Source organism: Ambystoma mexicanum, chromosome 5q, assembly GCF_040938575.1.
Source record: "Ambystoma mexicanum isolate Mex_15411 chromosome 5q, UKY_AmexF1_1, whole genome shotgun sequence".
Classification (NCBI taxonomy): domain Eukaryota; kingdom Metazoa; phylum Chordata; class Amphibia; order Caudata; family Ambystomatidae; genus Ambystoma; species Ambystoma mexicanum.
The window spans coordinates 1,320,143,061-1,320,159,154 of NC_090933.1; the positions used below are offsets into that span (position 1 = coordinate 1,320,143,061).

General features: G+C 50.6%; 1 protein-coding gene across 11 annotated transcripts in view; it reads left to right on the top strand.

Moving 5' to 3' along the window:
• The first annotated feature begins 1,490 nt into the window (after positions 1–1,490).
• The window catches only part of LOC138498505 (zinc finger protein 432-like), a 35,604-nt gene continuing 21,000 nt past the window's right edge, over positions 1,491–16,094 (top strand). Inside the window, exons 1-3 of one of the 11 annotated variants that reach the window (XM_069622275.1) lie at positions 1,491–1,722; positions 7,180–7,240; positions 12,882–13,011. The gene's annotated coding sequence lies outside the window, so the exon portion shown is untranslated. Of the gene's footprint in view, positions 1,723–5,676; positions 5,964–7,179; positions 7,241–12,881; positions 13,012–16,094 lie in introns of those variants that run through there. The other 10 variants (XM_069622273.1, XM_069622280.1, XM_069622279.1 and 7 more) reach the window with 10 other exon arrangements.

Here is a 16,094-nt window from a genome sequence, read left to right on the forward strand (position 1 = left end):
AGAGCGGTGTTGTGTGTTTATGGGTATAAGAAGATAAGTGAGGTGTGAGTGTTGAAGGGAAAACATAGATCTGGAGGTAAGCATTGATAGGTTGAGCTGCGGGGTGCAATAGGGTGAGTGTGATGGATGAGCATGTGGTTGAAGGATGAGCTGGTCATTAGCGTGCGTGCACTGCAATGTGAAGATCCTAAATACAAGACATGATGCACAAACAGCTGCATTTTACAATATCTGCGCATTTGGAGCAATAGAAGCGGTACAAGCAATTATCATAAGGAGAAGAGGCTCTGGGATTAACTATCATGAGGCTTCTGGGATTAACTAGCAAGAGGCTTCTGGCATTAAGTAGCAAGAGGCTTCTGGCATTAACTAGCAAGAGGCTTCTGGCATTAAGTAGCAAGAGGCTTCTGGCATTAACTAGCAAGAGGCTTCTGGCATTAAGTAGCGAGAGGCTCTGGCATTAAGTAGCGAGAGGCTTCTGGCATTAAGTAGCGAGAGGATCTGGGATTAACTAGCAAGTAAAGGTAACACAGCAGTAAAGAGCTGGAGGCTGTAACATGACGTGAGAGACCCAGCAGGGGCAACATGGGATGCACAGGAGCAATAGTGCATGATGCATGCACGCCCTGCAACATGAAGGAACTGAGCTGAATAGCTGACACATGAATACCTTGTAAAGTCGGCCTGCAGATGCAGGTATAGGGACTATAATTACATCAAGATGACAAGAGGGAGATAGTGCCCTCCCTCGCCCATGTTATCCGTTTCTCTGCGCATGCGCTAGTGACTAATGTCTCAACGCTCTGCATGTTTAACATCTGTGCGCAGGAAATAGATCATTTAATATGTTCTGAAATGTCCGCATGCGTGTCTCATGATGCTTTTCCTGCGCATACTTTGGTGATTCTCTCTCATCGCTCAGCATGTGTTATTGCTGTCTCAGCGCTCGGCATGTTTACACCTCAGCAGAAGATTCGTACCCTTGAGCATGCGCAGTGTGTTCCATGGTCTACATATGCTCAGGTCATCATGCGTTTACTATGCATGCGTTGGGGATCAGTGTCTCATCAATGCGCATGCTCTGGGGATCAGTATCCCAGCTCTGCGCATGTCTGTTCTTCGGGTTTGCAGATCATTAGTCCGTGCAATTTTCTCCGAGGTCCCGAGCGGTGCACAGGGTCCATTTTGTTTTTCTGGCAACTCAAATACTACGCTTTCAAATGTGAAATACATCCAGCGTTGAAAGTGGGCAGGAACTAAAGAGTACGACGTTCCCTTACATTGTGGGCTAACCCGTCATCCTTCCCTTATGGTAGTGGGTAGTTCCCCTTAGAGAAACGGACCTTAGCAATGGCCCGCCTGCTCTTCTTCACGTGACCCTTACGTCATCGTTGTGCTTTTCCAGGACCAATGAAGGAAGCGCTTCCGGGGCAGAGGTTGGATCCACTTAGGGACGTGGTGCCGAATTCATGTTGCAGGCTGCGGGGGCGGCGCGCGCGTTCGCACGTCATCATACAGGCGCAGGGAGAGGAGCCGCGTGCAGGCAGCAGGGGCGGCGCGCGCGTTTGCACGTCATCAGGTGCGGGGAGGGGAGCCGCGCGGAGCAGGCGGCGGATGCTGACATTGATGCATTGCCGGGGGCGGAACTAGCTACTGAGACTCTCAGTACAGGGAGCGGCTCCTGCGGCGGTGCAGATCTGGAGGAAGGAGGTGGGGGAGCAGGCGCGACGCGTTAGGGGCGGGGGGCTACGGGAGTGGCGGCCGTTCTTGCACAGGCGCCATGTGTTGTTGCTGGCGGGGGCTGTATGTCCGTTGCTGGGGCCGATATGAGTGGGCAGGGGTATACTCCTGAGGGGGTAGGGGTGCAAGGTGGGGTAAGGCCTGCTCCTGGGAGGGCGGAAGCAAGCGGGCCCTGGGGTCTGCAGGGGTTCCTACTGGTGGGGGTGCAAGATGGCCTAAGGCCTGCTCCTGGGAGGGTGATGCAAGGGGACCCTGGGCACTGCAGGGGTTGCTGCGCCTAGGAGGGGTGATACATTGGGAGGCCAGGGTACCCTGGGGTCAGCAGGGGTTCCTGCTGGTGGGGGTGCAAGATGGCCTAAGGTCTGCTCCTGGGAGGGTGATGCAAGGGGACCCTGGGCTCTGCAGGGGTTGCTGTGCCTAGAAGGGGTGATACATTGGGAGGCCAGGGTACCCTGGGGTCTGCAGGGGTTCCTGCTGGTGGGGGTGCAAGATGGCCTAAGGCCAGCACCTGGGAGGGTGATGCATTGGGAGGCCAGGGTACCCTGGGCTCTGCAGGGGTTACTGCTCCTGGGAGGGGGATGCATTGGGAGGCCAGGGTACCCTGGGGTTTGCAGGGGTTCCTGCTGGTGGGGGTGCAAGATGGCCTAAGGCCTGCTCCTGGGAGGGTGATGCAAGGGGACCCTGGGCTCTGCAGGGGTTGCTGCGCCTAGGAGGGGTGATACATTGGGAGGCCATGGTACCCTGGGGTCTGCAGGGGTTCCTGCTGGTGGGGGTGCAAGATGGCCTAAGGCCTGCACCTGGGAGGGTGATGCATTGGGAGGCCAGGGTACCCTGGGATCTGCAGGGGTTACTGCTCCTGGGAGGGGGATGCATTGGGAGGCCAGGGTACCCTGGGATTTGCAGGGGTTCCTGCTGGTGGGGGTGCAAGATGGCCTAAGGCCTGCTCCTGGGAGGGTGATGCAAGGGGACCCTGGGCTCTGCAGGGGTTGCTGCGCCTAGGAGAGGTGATACATTGGGAGGCCAGGGTACCCTGGGCTCTGCAGGGGTTCCTGGCGGTGCAAGATGGTGTAAGGCCTGCGCCTGGGAGGGTGATGCATTGGCTAGTAAGGGTACCCTTGGGTCGGCAGGGGTTCCTGGTGGTGGGGGTGCAAGATGGCCTAAGGCCTGCATCTGGGAGGGTGATGCATTGGGAGGCCAGGGTACCCTGGGCTCTGCAGGGGTTGCTACGCCTGGGAGGGGTGATGCATTGGAAGGCCAGGGAACCCTGGACTCTGCAGGGGTTCCTGGGGTGGGGGTGCAAGATGGTCTAAGGCCTTCTCCTGGGAGAGCGGAGGCAAGGGTACCCTGGGCTCTGCAGGGGTTCCTGGGGGTGGGGATGCAAGATGGCCTAAGGCCTGCTCCTGGGAGGGTGATGCAAGGGGACCCTGGGCACTGCAGGGGTTGCTGCGCCTAGGAGGGGTGATACATTGGGAGGCCAGGGTACCCTGGGGTCAGCAGGGGTTCCTGCTGGTGGGGGTGCAAGATGGCCTAAGGTCTGCTTCTGGGAGGGTGATGCAAGGGGACCCTGGGCTCTGCAGGGGTTGCTGTGCCTAGAAGGGGTGATACATTGGGAGGCCAGGGTACCCTGGGGTCTGCAGGGGTTCCTGCTGGTGGGGGTGCAAGATGGCCTAAGGCCAGCACCTGGGAGGGTGATGCATTGGGAGGCCAGGGTACCCTGGGCTCTGCAGGGGTTTCTGCTCCTGGGAGGGGGATGCATTGGGAGGCCAGGGTACCCTGGGGTTTGCAGGGGTTCCTGCTGGTGGGGGTGCAAGATGGCCTAAGGCCTGCTCCTGGGAGGGTGATGCAAGGGGACCCTGGGCTCTGCAGGGGTTGCTGCGCCTAGGAGGGGTGATACATTGGGAGGCCATGGTACCCTGGGGTCTGCAGGGGTTCCTGCTGGTGGGGGTGCAAGATGGCCTAAGGCCTGCACCTGGGAGGGTGATGCATTGGGAGGCCAGGGTACCCTGGGATCTGCAGGGGTTACTGCTCCTGGGAGGGGGATGCATTGGGAGGCCAGGGTACCCTGGGATTTGCAGGGGTTCCTGCTGGTGGGGGTGCAAGATGGCCTAAGGCCTGCTCCTGGGAGGGTGATGCAAGGGGACCCTGGGCTCTGCAGGGGTCGCTGCGCCTAGGAGAGGTGATACATTGGGAGGCCAGGGTACCCTGGGCTCTGCAGGGGTTCCTGGCGGTGCAAGATGGTGTAAGGCCTGCGCCTGGGAGGGTGATGCATTGGGTAGTAAGGGTACCCTTGGGTCGGCAGGGGTTCCTGGTGGTGGGGGTGCAAGATGGCCTAAGGCCTGCATCTGGGAGGGTGATGCATTGGGAGGCCAGGGTACCCTGGGCTCTGCAGGGGTTGCTACGCCTGGGAGGGGTGATGCATTGGAAGGCCAGGGAACCCTGGACTCTGCAGGGGTTCCTGGGGTGGGGGTGCAAGATGGTCTAAGGCCTTCTCCTGGGAGAGCGGAGGCAAGGGTACCCTGGGCTCTGCAGGGGTTCCTGGTGGTGGGGGTGCAAGATGGCGTAAGGCCTGCGTCTGGAAGGGTGATGCATTGGGAGGCCAGGGTACCCTGGGATCTGCATGGGTTGCTACGCCTGGGAGGGGTGATGCATTGGGAGGCCAGGGGTAAGCTGGGGTCTGCAGGGGTTCTTGGGGGTGGGGGTGCAAGATGGCTTAAGGCCTGCACCTGGGAGGATGATGCATTTGGAGGCCAGGGTACCCTGGGCTCTGCAGGGGTTGCTGCGCCTGGTAGGGGTGATGCATTGGAAGGCCAGGGAACCCTGGACTCTGCAGGGGTTCCTGGGGTGGGGGTGCAAGATGGTCTAAGGCCTTCTCCTGGGAGAGCGGAGGCAAGGGTACCCTGGGCTCTGCAGGGGTTCCTGGGGGTGCAAGATGGCGTAAGGCCTGCTCCTGGGAGGGTGATGCATTGGGAGGCAAGGGGACCCTGGGGGCGGGGGTGCAAGATGGGGTAAGGCCTGTTCCTGGGAGGGTAATGCAGTGGGAGGCAAGGGTACCCGCGGGTCTGCAGGGGTAATGCAGTGGGAGGCAAGGGTACCCGCGGGTCTGCAGGGGTGATGCATTGGGAGACAAGGGTACCCTGGGGTCTGCAGGGGTGATGCATTGTGAGGCAAGGGTACACTGGGGTCTGCAGGAGCTGCTGTGCCTGGGAGGGTGATGCATTGGGAGGCAAGGGTGCCCAGGGGGCTGCTGTGCCTGGGAGGGGTGACACATTGGGTAGTAAGGGTACCCTGGGGTCTGCAGAGGTGATGCATTGTGAGGCAAGGTTACACTGGGGTCTGCAGGAGCTGCTGTGCCTGGGAGGGTGATGCATTGGGAGGCAAGGGTACCCTGGGGGCTGCTGTGCCTGGGAGGGGTGACACATTGGGTAGTAAGTGTGCCCTTGAGTTTTCAGGGGTTGGTGGTGGTGTATCTGACAAGGGGTCCCTTAGGACTGGAGGGGGGAGCCCAAGTGGGAAGAAACGTGGCAAGGGTGATGGTGGGAAAGGAAAATTTGCTGCAGGTGGTGGTTGCCAGTCTCTAGTGAGGGTTTGGTGGGAGCTGGTGTTGATGGTGGGAGGAGAAAGGGGGGGTTGCATGAGGATGTCAGGGGGGTGCTGCTTTGTAGTAGACCCCCATCCACCCCTGTGGATCGGAGGGTGGAGGGCAGTGTGTGGGTGGGTGTGAGGCTGCAGTTGAATCCATGGGGACAGAGTTGGCCCTTTTGTGATGTCAAAGTGGGTCTGGAAAGGGATTGGTGCTGTGCAGTCTGTCCAGGTCATCAGTGGGGGGCGTTTGTTGGTTAAGGGTGTGGGTGAGCTGACCAGGAACAAGGCATTGGATTTGGGAAGTCTTGGGAGACATCCTGTTTCTGTGTTGGAACAGGGTGGTACAGTGTGTAAGGGAGTGATTTATGGTGTACCTCCTTTGTGTGCATGACAGGGACATGGAGTTTGTTGCAGGAGTTGGGGGTTTTGGAGGTGTGACGGTTGGGCAGGAAAGGTCCTGATGGGGGTATCATTTCTACGACTGTGGCTATTCGGTTTAGGGGGAGTGAGGTGCCGGAGCATGTGTTTTTGGGGTTTCAGCGGTTTCGGGTGAAGCCTTCTGTCCCCGCCCCACCTTAGGTGCTATAAGTGTCAGGAGTATGGTCCCGTGGTGCGATCTTGTTGGACGGAGAGAAGGTGTGGTAAGTGTGGTGGTCCCCATGATATTAAGGATTGTGTCTCTGTATGTACACCAAAGTGTTGCAATTGTGGTAGGGATCATGTTGCTTATTATAGGGGGTGTGTTGCACAGGTGGAGGCCTGTAAGGTTGTGAGCACTAAGGTGAGTCATAACATCAGCTGTAGCAGTTCAGAAGATGTGGGCGGAGCAGGTGGTTGTGGTGTGTAGTGGTGAAGCGACTGGGGGTGGGGGAGGTTCAGTCTTTGGCGGTTGAGGGGGTGTCACTATCAGAATGGCGGATTTGTTGTGTTTTATTATTGTAACAATTAATGATGGCTGAGTGTCAGTCGATCGGACGGGTTATAAGCGGTGGTGAAGGCAGCGAAGATACGTTTAAGGATGTACATAGGATGATGAGTGGTGGTGTTTTTGTTCTCCCTTGTCGCGCTCTGGAACACTTGTGTATGAGCGCGATACAAATAAAATATCAATATAAAAGTGGACCATAGTTGCAAAATGCAAGTAATTCCTTTTGCGGCAGGCTGTTTGAATAGTACGCAATTGGGTGGGGGGGAGGGGTTGTTGATCAAATGTAATGCAAATTGTGTGCAATTTAAGGAATATTTATTCAGCAACAATGTTAAAAACTACCAGTTGCACAGTGAAGCAACTCATCAAAGTGGCGTGCTTGGACTGAAAAAACTCCCACACTAGCATTTTGCGTTTTTGCAAAGTTCTTGACTCGCTATGTTATAAAACCGGTTTCATTTGTATAGCAGTGATATTGGGTAGGAGTTACTTATCTGTGGGGTGTAGTTTGGGAGTGGCGCGCAGGGGGCGCATAGTAGTGTTTCGCCCTGGGCACCAACTGGACTAGTAAATGTCCTGGGTGGATGGGCTCCTTTTAATCTCCCTGGGACCTCAAATGCTATGTTTTTAAATGTGAAATGTCTTATGGAATCTTTGAGGAATCATTTGCTGTGGGTGAGAGACCAGCGACTATTCACTCCTCTTTTAGTGAGAAAGTGATCATCTGTTTTGGCCAAGTGTTATTTACGTTGTCTCTGCTTGTTCTTCATAAACCTCCAGTTAATCCTGTCTTCTGTGTTTGTGATGGACGGTGCATTCCTGGGCGGGGAGAGAACAGAAACTCCTCATTGGATGTTTCGATTATATATCGTTATAGGATGTCTTGCGTTTGTAGTCTTTAATAACGTAATAATGTCTTCCATTTCTAGATCTAAACACAATATTGCGTTATCCTACTCTGCAAAACGTAAGACGCACAGGCACCAAAAGGTAAATAGCTGCTGTAGTTTTTATCTGCACAGGTTGTCCTATGCTTCTGAGATAGCCGGTCTCCCACCCTGCGTTCCTGTACCCTTCATGTCTCCTTCTCTCCTGTCTTGTCTCCATTCCTGCCTCTTCCTGAAACTGGTGTCCAGATCCAAGTTTAGCATCCAGGTCTGTGGCTCAGTGGACTAGTGCATTCTCTGGTAGGATCTATGGTTGTGTGATCTCATAGTCACTAGTTTGAATTCTGCAGGTCCACCCAGCCCTTCATCCATCCAAGATTGACAGAATGAGCCTCTGAGTTTTGTAACAATTAAAATCTGTTACCTTCTGTCTAGGACACCAAAATACATTAGTGTGTGTGGGGGAGCTGGGTACACTCTACAAATACACATAGTATGTTATGTTAATCCTTTCCTCTGTGCCGTCCTATTAAACTCAATTGGTAATTCGCTATTGGACCTGTATGGTGGATCTCAGCACCTTTCTATAGGGGGTGGAGGAGTGGAATTATAAAAGTGAGTTAAATAAGCACATTGGTAGCTACACCTAGTGTTGGTTGTCCTCTTTGTTGATCACCTGGGGAGCAAAGGGTTGATGGTAAAGCCTTAATCGGGAGGGGCTGAATGAAGCAGACCACCAGATCGGCACTTTGGTGGGTGTTTTTTTTTGTTTCTAGGAATGAATGAGTGAGCGTTCTGGAGGGGAATTGAGGGCATGCGGTAGAGTCAATGGAAAGGATGGTATGGAGTGCAGAAGTATCACAGACACACACACTCCCCATGCCTGCCCACCCACTAGAGCAGTCACAACATGAGGTGATTGAAACGGTCGCCCTCGTGATTGTTGAGGAAGGTGAGTCAAGGACAGTGACATGCCCACTTGCACACGTTCGTGAACGGTTAGCAAGTCGGGTGACCCGAGTATTGCAGGCTCCTCAAATCATCTGCATCCCTTATTTATTCACTTATTGTCGCCAGTTGTGGGATAAAATGACCAACTGGCATTGTTAGGTGTTGGGATCCCCTATTGGCTAGCAGCCCGTGTGCATTCCTGATGACCCACTTTGAAGTACTCTCCCACAAATTAATCTGGGAGGGAAGCTCCAAGATGTGGCTCCATCAACTGGACCTAGGACTTCATCAAGTCCTCGCAGCTCACACCCTGCAGATACTGTTCCAAACCGTAGCACAATTCAGTCATGACACGTGCATAGCTCTGCAGGACGTGCTATGTGAGGGATCTAACATCCTGATATTGCACCATCATAGCAGGAGGGGTGCGGGATGGACCTCATCCGTTAAGGCCTCAATCACTGATGTGACAAAGCCTTTATGTGAAATATAGCATTAAGAGTCGTGGTTTTAGGCCAGAGTAACCTGACGTATGTGTTATATGGTACCACCTGCGGGGGTTTTCAGAAATAATCTCTCTTGCTCATACCCACACTCGCCTCACTGTAAAATCTTGATGTAGTAAATTACATGAAAGTGGGCAGCGTAAACTGTAATAATGAAAAAAAATCAGGGTGGGAGATCAAAACAGCAAGATTTTGTATTAATTTATTTAATCTCAAAAGAATAGCATACTGATAAGTATTTACTTTTTTTCACAAAAAGACAGCGAACAGACAGGTTTTGCACTTTATCCATGGGGGTACTTCTGAGTACCAACCTCTTCAATATTGAGGTTATTTTCCTCATATTAGTGCACATTCTCTAGCGAACAAATGGACATTTCAATACAAACATGAGTAGGTGCTGCCCAGGACTACTAGTGGTCCATGGGGTTTGAAAACATAACACACAACAATATGTACAAACAGAAAAATGAGACAAGGCGTGTCACAGATCGACACTGTAGTGTTTCGGCCAACTGTATCGGTTGATTCAGGATAGGGGTGAAGGGTGACTCTGTCCGTATGGTATCTGTCAGAGTATAATAAAGATGTGAAAAGGCTGTTATGATCTCTGTGATGGGTAATTTATACTTTTTAATACTTGTTAGTGGCTGGTTGGTGCCGAACAAATACACTAGATCGTGTATTCATGTAGAGCTCACCGTCAAGCAAAGGTGCAGCGGTAGAGCTTCTACAAATGGTCCCTCAGTGTTTCATGGTGGAGACTGGTGTAGCGGTGTACTGAATACACTGCTTTAGAGAAACGAGAGTGTAAGAATCACTCTGGAAATCCTGGGCACAATAAGTTGGCCAGGATGTGGCAGCGCCTGTGAGTGGCAAGCAGAATCCCCAGGTCTGAGAGAGAAAGGATTGAAAAATAACATGTACTCCGTCAATTTAAAATAAATGAAACATGTCAAAACAAGGGTGATGCTGAGTGTTGGAGCATGCGTGATGACAGGGAAATACAATGTGCCGGGAGGCATGCCTCAAGTAATAAACTGTGTGTAGTTATCACATAGGAGTGGGTGACCCATCAGGCGGTGGGATTGGGGCACAGTACCGGGTTATTTGTGCGCAGCGGATATGGGCAGTGCATGCGTTCATGTCTGTGCCCGTGATGTAGTGGGGACGTGGACGTTAAAAACAACTTTTCAAGCGTCTGAAACTCACTAGGTGATACCTACGAGATTGAACGTGCATGGCATTTGGAGGACATGCTCAATGGGGTGTATGCAGCAGATGGATCGTGCATAAACCCGTGTCCATACCCGTGGGGTAATAAGGGCGTGAAGAGACCTCTGTGATTAAACTTACTTGTAAGATCCGTGAGCGTCTGACTCTCACTGCATATGCGGCAGTGTGTACTGAGAGTTGCCCTGGAGATAAGTCCCGATGCTGTATGGTATGCCCCGCCCCCAGGCCGACGCCGCCAATAGTGGTGGGCCAATGGGGACAGGGGTGTGCGCGTGACGTGGCGCACAGCTCAAGAGAAAGGGAAAGTGAGTCTGATTGGCTAAAGGTACATGCAGCTTGGCCAATAATCAATGGACTCAAGATGGGGATTGTCCCGACTTAATTATGTTGGAAAAATGTGGTCGCATGGATACGAGCAAGGTGCACAAAAAACGGCGCCTAATGCCTGAAGCATGATGGGAATTGTAGTCTTGCACGAGCGAGCAAGCGTCCATGTCAGGATTTGTGCAAAAAGTCTGTTATTAGAGCCGCTGGGAGGCAGCAGATGAATGCCCACACGTGAGCTCTGTTTCTATGTGAGTCTATGTGTATAACTCTCGGTACTGGAAAAGGTGGCATGATTTGCAAGATACAATAAATGACTGGTAAGAACAGTTCGATGATGTACTGAATGCAACTGCGGAAAATATATCTATTATGTTGCACAACTGAGTTAAAAATGTAACCGCAATGATCATATCCATGTGCATAACATCCAACGGAATTAGACCCAAGCAACATTTGATCCATGAGAAGTAATGACGTAGTCTAAGTCGAATGTGTAAGGCACCAGATGCATTTTACAGAGAGAACTTTTTCAGACATTGTGTTGGATGCTATTGTTTGTGGAATACAATATAGTACTGTTTCATAATTTCATGCAGGTGCAATGGGTGGCTGGTTTTGACAATTCGATTAGGTACTAGATACAAGTTTCATCAAAGAGGTGTGTCTGTACACAACTAAATTAATTGTGTGGTATCAATGATAAAATCCATGTGCAATAAATCCAACAAAATAAGACCCACGCAGCATTTGTTCTGTGAAACGTAATTACGTGGTCTGTCACAGATCTCGAGCACCAGATGCATTTTTACAAACAAACAACAATACGGTCGCATAATTTCATACAGGTATATACATGGCATGGTACTGATTTGTGTACATCAAAGAAAGATGTGTTCCAGGTTTTCAGTAGAATAGACTATGGGTTACAAAGGCGAGATATGTTTGGGCAAGGTCATGCATGACCTATGACTGAAGCTACAAAAGTCTATGCTGCTGTGTACTTGCTAATATAAAATGATGGTGGGGCGTTGGTAAAGGTGAGAAATGCCCGTGTGGTATGGTATCTGGCAAACAATCTCATGTGCCAGGTGTGGTGGGTTAATTCCAAAAGTGCTTCCATTCGACTGTGATATTCAGTCCATTTTTCGCACTGTCTAATCTATGTACCCATTTTTGTTCCAATTTTGTTAGGGATAGATTGATATCTCCACCTCGTTTTTGTGGGGTCAGTTGCTGTACAATTGCCCATGTAAATTGCTCATTGGTGTGTCCTTTCTTGGTGAAGGGTTTCACAAGTGGTTTATCAGCCACTGTATTTTTGATGCATGATCTGTGTTCATTAATCTGTTGTTTGATGGGCCTGATTGTTTTGCCGATGTAGATTAGGTCACATGGACAACTGATGACCTAGATGACGAATTTGCTTTCGCAGTTGGTGTGATTTGTTTAGAGTCCAGTGAAAATCCTTATAGGTGAATGTTTTGCTGGATTTTGTGTATCTACAGGCCACACATCGACCGCAGCTCAAGTGTCCAACCACAGGTGGTTAATCCCATAATGGTTGCATTTCTTTTTCCGGTTTGAAGGTGTGTATCAGTGTGCCTCGTAGGGTTTTGTTCTTTTTGAACGCAAAAAGTTTTTTTTTTTTTTTGCCAGGGTCCCCTCATTTTTGATGAGATACCAATGTTTATTGATGGAGGCTTTGGTGAGATTACTGATGGGATTGAAGGTGGTGACACAGACTGTCCTGTCGATGGGATTCTTATCATTGGGGGTAACACAGATGGTGCGGTCTGTGTTTGCTGTTGTCATTTTAGCCATTCTTATCGATTTTTCTTGGGTACCCTCTCTCTGTGAGACGTATTTGTAGCTGTTTGGCATGGTACTCAAATCTCTCTTTTTTGGTGCAGTTTCTGCGTATGCAAAGGAATTGGCCGTACGAACTTAAGTCCTTCTGGGTGGTAGCTTGTAAAATGCAGGAGGCTGTTCCTGTCTGTAGTTTTCCTGAAAAGTTCGGTCTTGAGGTTGTTTCCAGGACGATATGTGTGTAGGTCCAAGAAATTGATTGTCTGAAAGTCCCATTCCAGGGTACATTTTTATATGTTGGTTCCGTAGATTGAGCCATTGATGGAAGGCTACAAGTTGTTCCTCGCTGCCTTGCCAGATGAAGAGGGCATCATCTATACCATACAGCATCAGGGCTTATCTCCAGGGCAACTCTCAGTACACACTGCCGCATACGCAAAATATATGCTGAAGTAGTATTGAGCCGCCTGGATTAGTGATGATCTTATTGGTCACCATCAGTCAGGTTTCTGCAGTGCCCTAAGCACTGTGGATCAAAGCTTGAGGTTACACTTAATATGTGACAAGTATGCTGTATTAAGGAACATCAATCTGTATTCCATCTTTGTAGTCCTTCGTACAGCTTTTCATACTGTGCCAAGGAGCAGCCTGGGGAAGTTTTACGTAGTTTAGACAGCCCATCGCATTTGCTTGCGGCCTTTCAGATACTTTATTCAGGTAACGTGGCTATGGTGTGCTGGGGCACTGATGGGAGCACACCGCAACCCTCTTGCATTGAGAAGGGAGTCCACCAGGGCTGTGTGCTGGGTCACAAGCTCTTGTGCATTTTCATCAATGGGATTATTGCTTATTTGGTGTCTGCATGTAATGATGCCCCAAAACTGACTGCTGATGACAGTCCTTCTCGCTCTTAAACAGATAGGCGCCAAGAAACCATGTGAGCTATTCAGGGATTTCCGTGGGGGAAATGGCCTAGCCATCAATGCCGCACAAACTAGGAGCATGGTCTTCAGTGTTGGGGGGAAAAGAAGAAACCGAGACCCCTAAGGTTAGTACTGGGAGAGGGTTGCATAGATCGGGTTGACCACTATGATTATCTTGGCTTGAAGGTGGCGTTGTCCTGCTGTTGGGATCTGCACATGGCCACGGCGAGGGGCTCATTGCCTACATACAGTGGGGTCCTCTAGAGCTTCTCGAGCAACTTTGGCAATGTTGCTGTCCTACAAAGCCAAAGCAAGGCAGGCACGATCTATGGAGCGGAGCAGTGGTGGCAGACAAACTGTTCACTACTAACTACAATTGAAAATAAATATCTGACGAACATGCTGGGTTTCCATTTGGCTACCCCGAATATACCGGTTTGGTTTGAAACAGGGATCCAAAGTCTACATGCCGACAGCGGCCAATTTATTACTGAGTTTGCTTGTGGTCAAATGAACTGTTAGTTAAGTATAGGGAGGCCGTGAAAGATGTTTTGATGCAGGCTGGGGTTGCGGCTCTGCCGTGGGTTGTACATATTAAGGTAGAAATGAGAGTACCGGGCTTGAGTGAGCTTTGGTGCATTCCCTCAGCTATCACTGGTGCAGTCCAGAGAGGTGAAATCAGCGATGTGGAGGAATTTTGAATGCAACTTAGTTGCTGAAGCCGAAGGTTCAACTGCTTTGCTGCGCTACTGTAATATGAAGCAGAATATGGGTTATGCGGGCCTTGCTGTGCTACTGTAATATGAAGCAGAATATGGGTTATGCAGGCCTTGCTGCGCTACTGTAATATGAAGCAGAATATGGGTTATGCAGGCCTTGCTGCGCTACTGTAATATGAAGCAGAATATGGGTTATGTGGGCCTTGCTGCGCTACTGTAATATGAAGCAGAATATGGGTTATGCAGGCCTTGCTGCGCTACTGTAATATGGAGCAGAATATGGGTTATGCGGGCCTTTCTGTGCTACTGTAATATGAAGCACAATATGGGTTATGCAGGCCTTTCTGCGCTACTGTAATATGAAGCACAATATGGGTTATGCAGGCCTTTCTGCGCTACTGTAATATGGAGCAGAATATGGGTTATGCAGGCCTTGCTGCGCTACTGTAATATGGAGCAGAATATGGGTTATGCGGTCTTGCTCCGCTACTGTAATATGAAGCACAACATGGGTTATGAAGTGTATTTGGGTTTTGTAAACGCCAAAAATGAAAGATCATTGTATGCTACATTTCTAATGGGGCCTCAACCAATCACTAGCCTCTAATAAGTGGGACCATTCTGTTTTTTCGACTTTGCCCCCCCCCCTTTGTGTGTTTGCATTTGTGATTTCTGCTCTGATTCTAGCGATGTGCCTGTAGTTTTCTCAACATGTAAATATCTTGTGTGGGCGTTGAGACTGAGAAGGAAAAGACCATGTTGATTATATCTGGGGACAATTTACTGTACTAATGATCACCATTGCCAGAGGTGTTTTCCTCTGTGTGTTTTTGATCTGCACTATTGGCGGTTTCATGCCTTGGTATGAATGGGTATGCATACATCTAAAGAGTACTTCTTGAATTTTTGACATGATTCACTACATTTTATATTCACTATATGTCCGCCATCAAACACTCCACTGACATTTGCCTCCTTCTTGAAGACATTGACCTCGACATTCTTGTACTTACTGAAACATGGTTCAATGCCAGCTTGGTCACTGCTTTTGACTCTTCTCCCTGATGGCTACGAGATCATTTCCAAGCCATGACGTACCCGTGCTGGCGGTGGGGTTGCCCCTTATCCCTGAGTGGGTTCCTTCCTCCCTCCTACCCACTCAGCTCTACTCTTCCTTTGAAAGCTTGGTTTGCAAGTCATCTTTCCCCCCTCCTCTCTGACCATTTCCACGGTCTACGGGCCTCCTGGTGCTACCACCCTGTGCCTCCTCTGAATGGGCTGATTTCTGCTCCTCTCTCCTCTAAGCTCCATTCTTCAGCAACTTCAACATCCACTTGTACTCTGCTTTCACAGTGTCCACTCTCTTCCTTGACCTCTTCACCTCGCTCTCCCTCTTTATTTTCCCTTCGGGTCCAAACCACACAGCAGGACACTCATCCACTCTGATCTTTCCCGCACCACTGATCGCACCTCTTTCCTTGTCAGACCACTCTCTCCTCCCTTCTTACCTGGGTCCCCTCGGCCCTTTAACCGCACCTCCTCCAGCCCTGCCAATATCATTCACAAACATCTGTCCGTTTAAACAAGTGTCAGGTGCTGTCTTCACATCCAACTTCATCCCCCTCTGCCCCACCCAGACTCTACCTCTGCTCTCAGCATCCTCCATCTGGCCATTACTAACACTCTGGACATTCTTGCCCCAGTCATGAGGATCCGCCTGAAACCTGCTTCCCAAGCGCAATACCTGGTATGACTCCGAACTTGCAGCCCTGAAACGTAAGTGCAGAGCTGCGGAACTGAAGTGGCACACTTCGGGTTCACCCTCTGACAAACTGTCTTGTCGCCTGCTCCAAAGACTATAAAGACTACCTGTGCCAAGAAAAGGACCCACATCCAGGCATGGGTATCTGGTGCATCCAAAAACACGGCTGAACTCTTTAAAATCTGCAGGGAACTAGCCAAGCCTTCTGCAGTCTCCTCCTTCTCTCTTTCGTCCTAAGGACCTCTGCAATGCACTGGTCACACACTTCACCACTAAAACTCTGGACATCCTGAGCACCCTTGCTACCCTCTCCTCCAGCCTCTCTCACTCTTGCTACTGGTAATTTCCCCTCCTCCCTTGTGCACCCCCTCCTGAAAACAAACTTCAGCAGATCCCTACCTGTCCAGCCAACTACCACCCATTTCTGTCACCCCTTGCTTGGGAAACTCCTTGAGAAGCTGGCCTTCCCCTAACTTACCTCACATACTCAACTTGTTGGTGGTCTCCACAACCATCAATCTGGATTCCGAGCATCCAGAAACTGCTCTTCTTAACACCTGTGAAGAGCTGCTCCCATCTCTGGACACTCTCTCCTCTGCCTTTGACACAGTCGACCACTCCATCCTCATAAAACTGCTCCATGAAACCCTTCATATCTTGGATCAGGCACTGGACTGGCTGACCTCCTTCCTAACTGATTGTTCGTCCAAGTTAATCTGGGCACCTT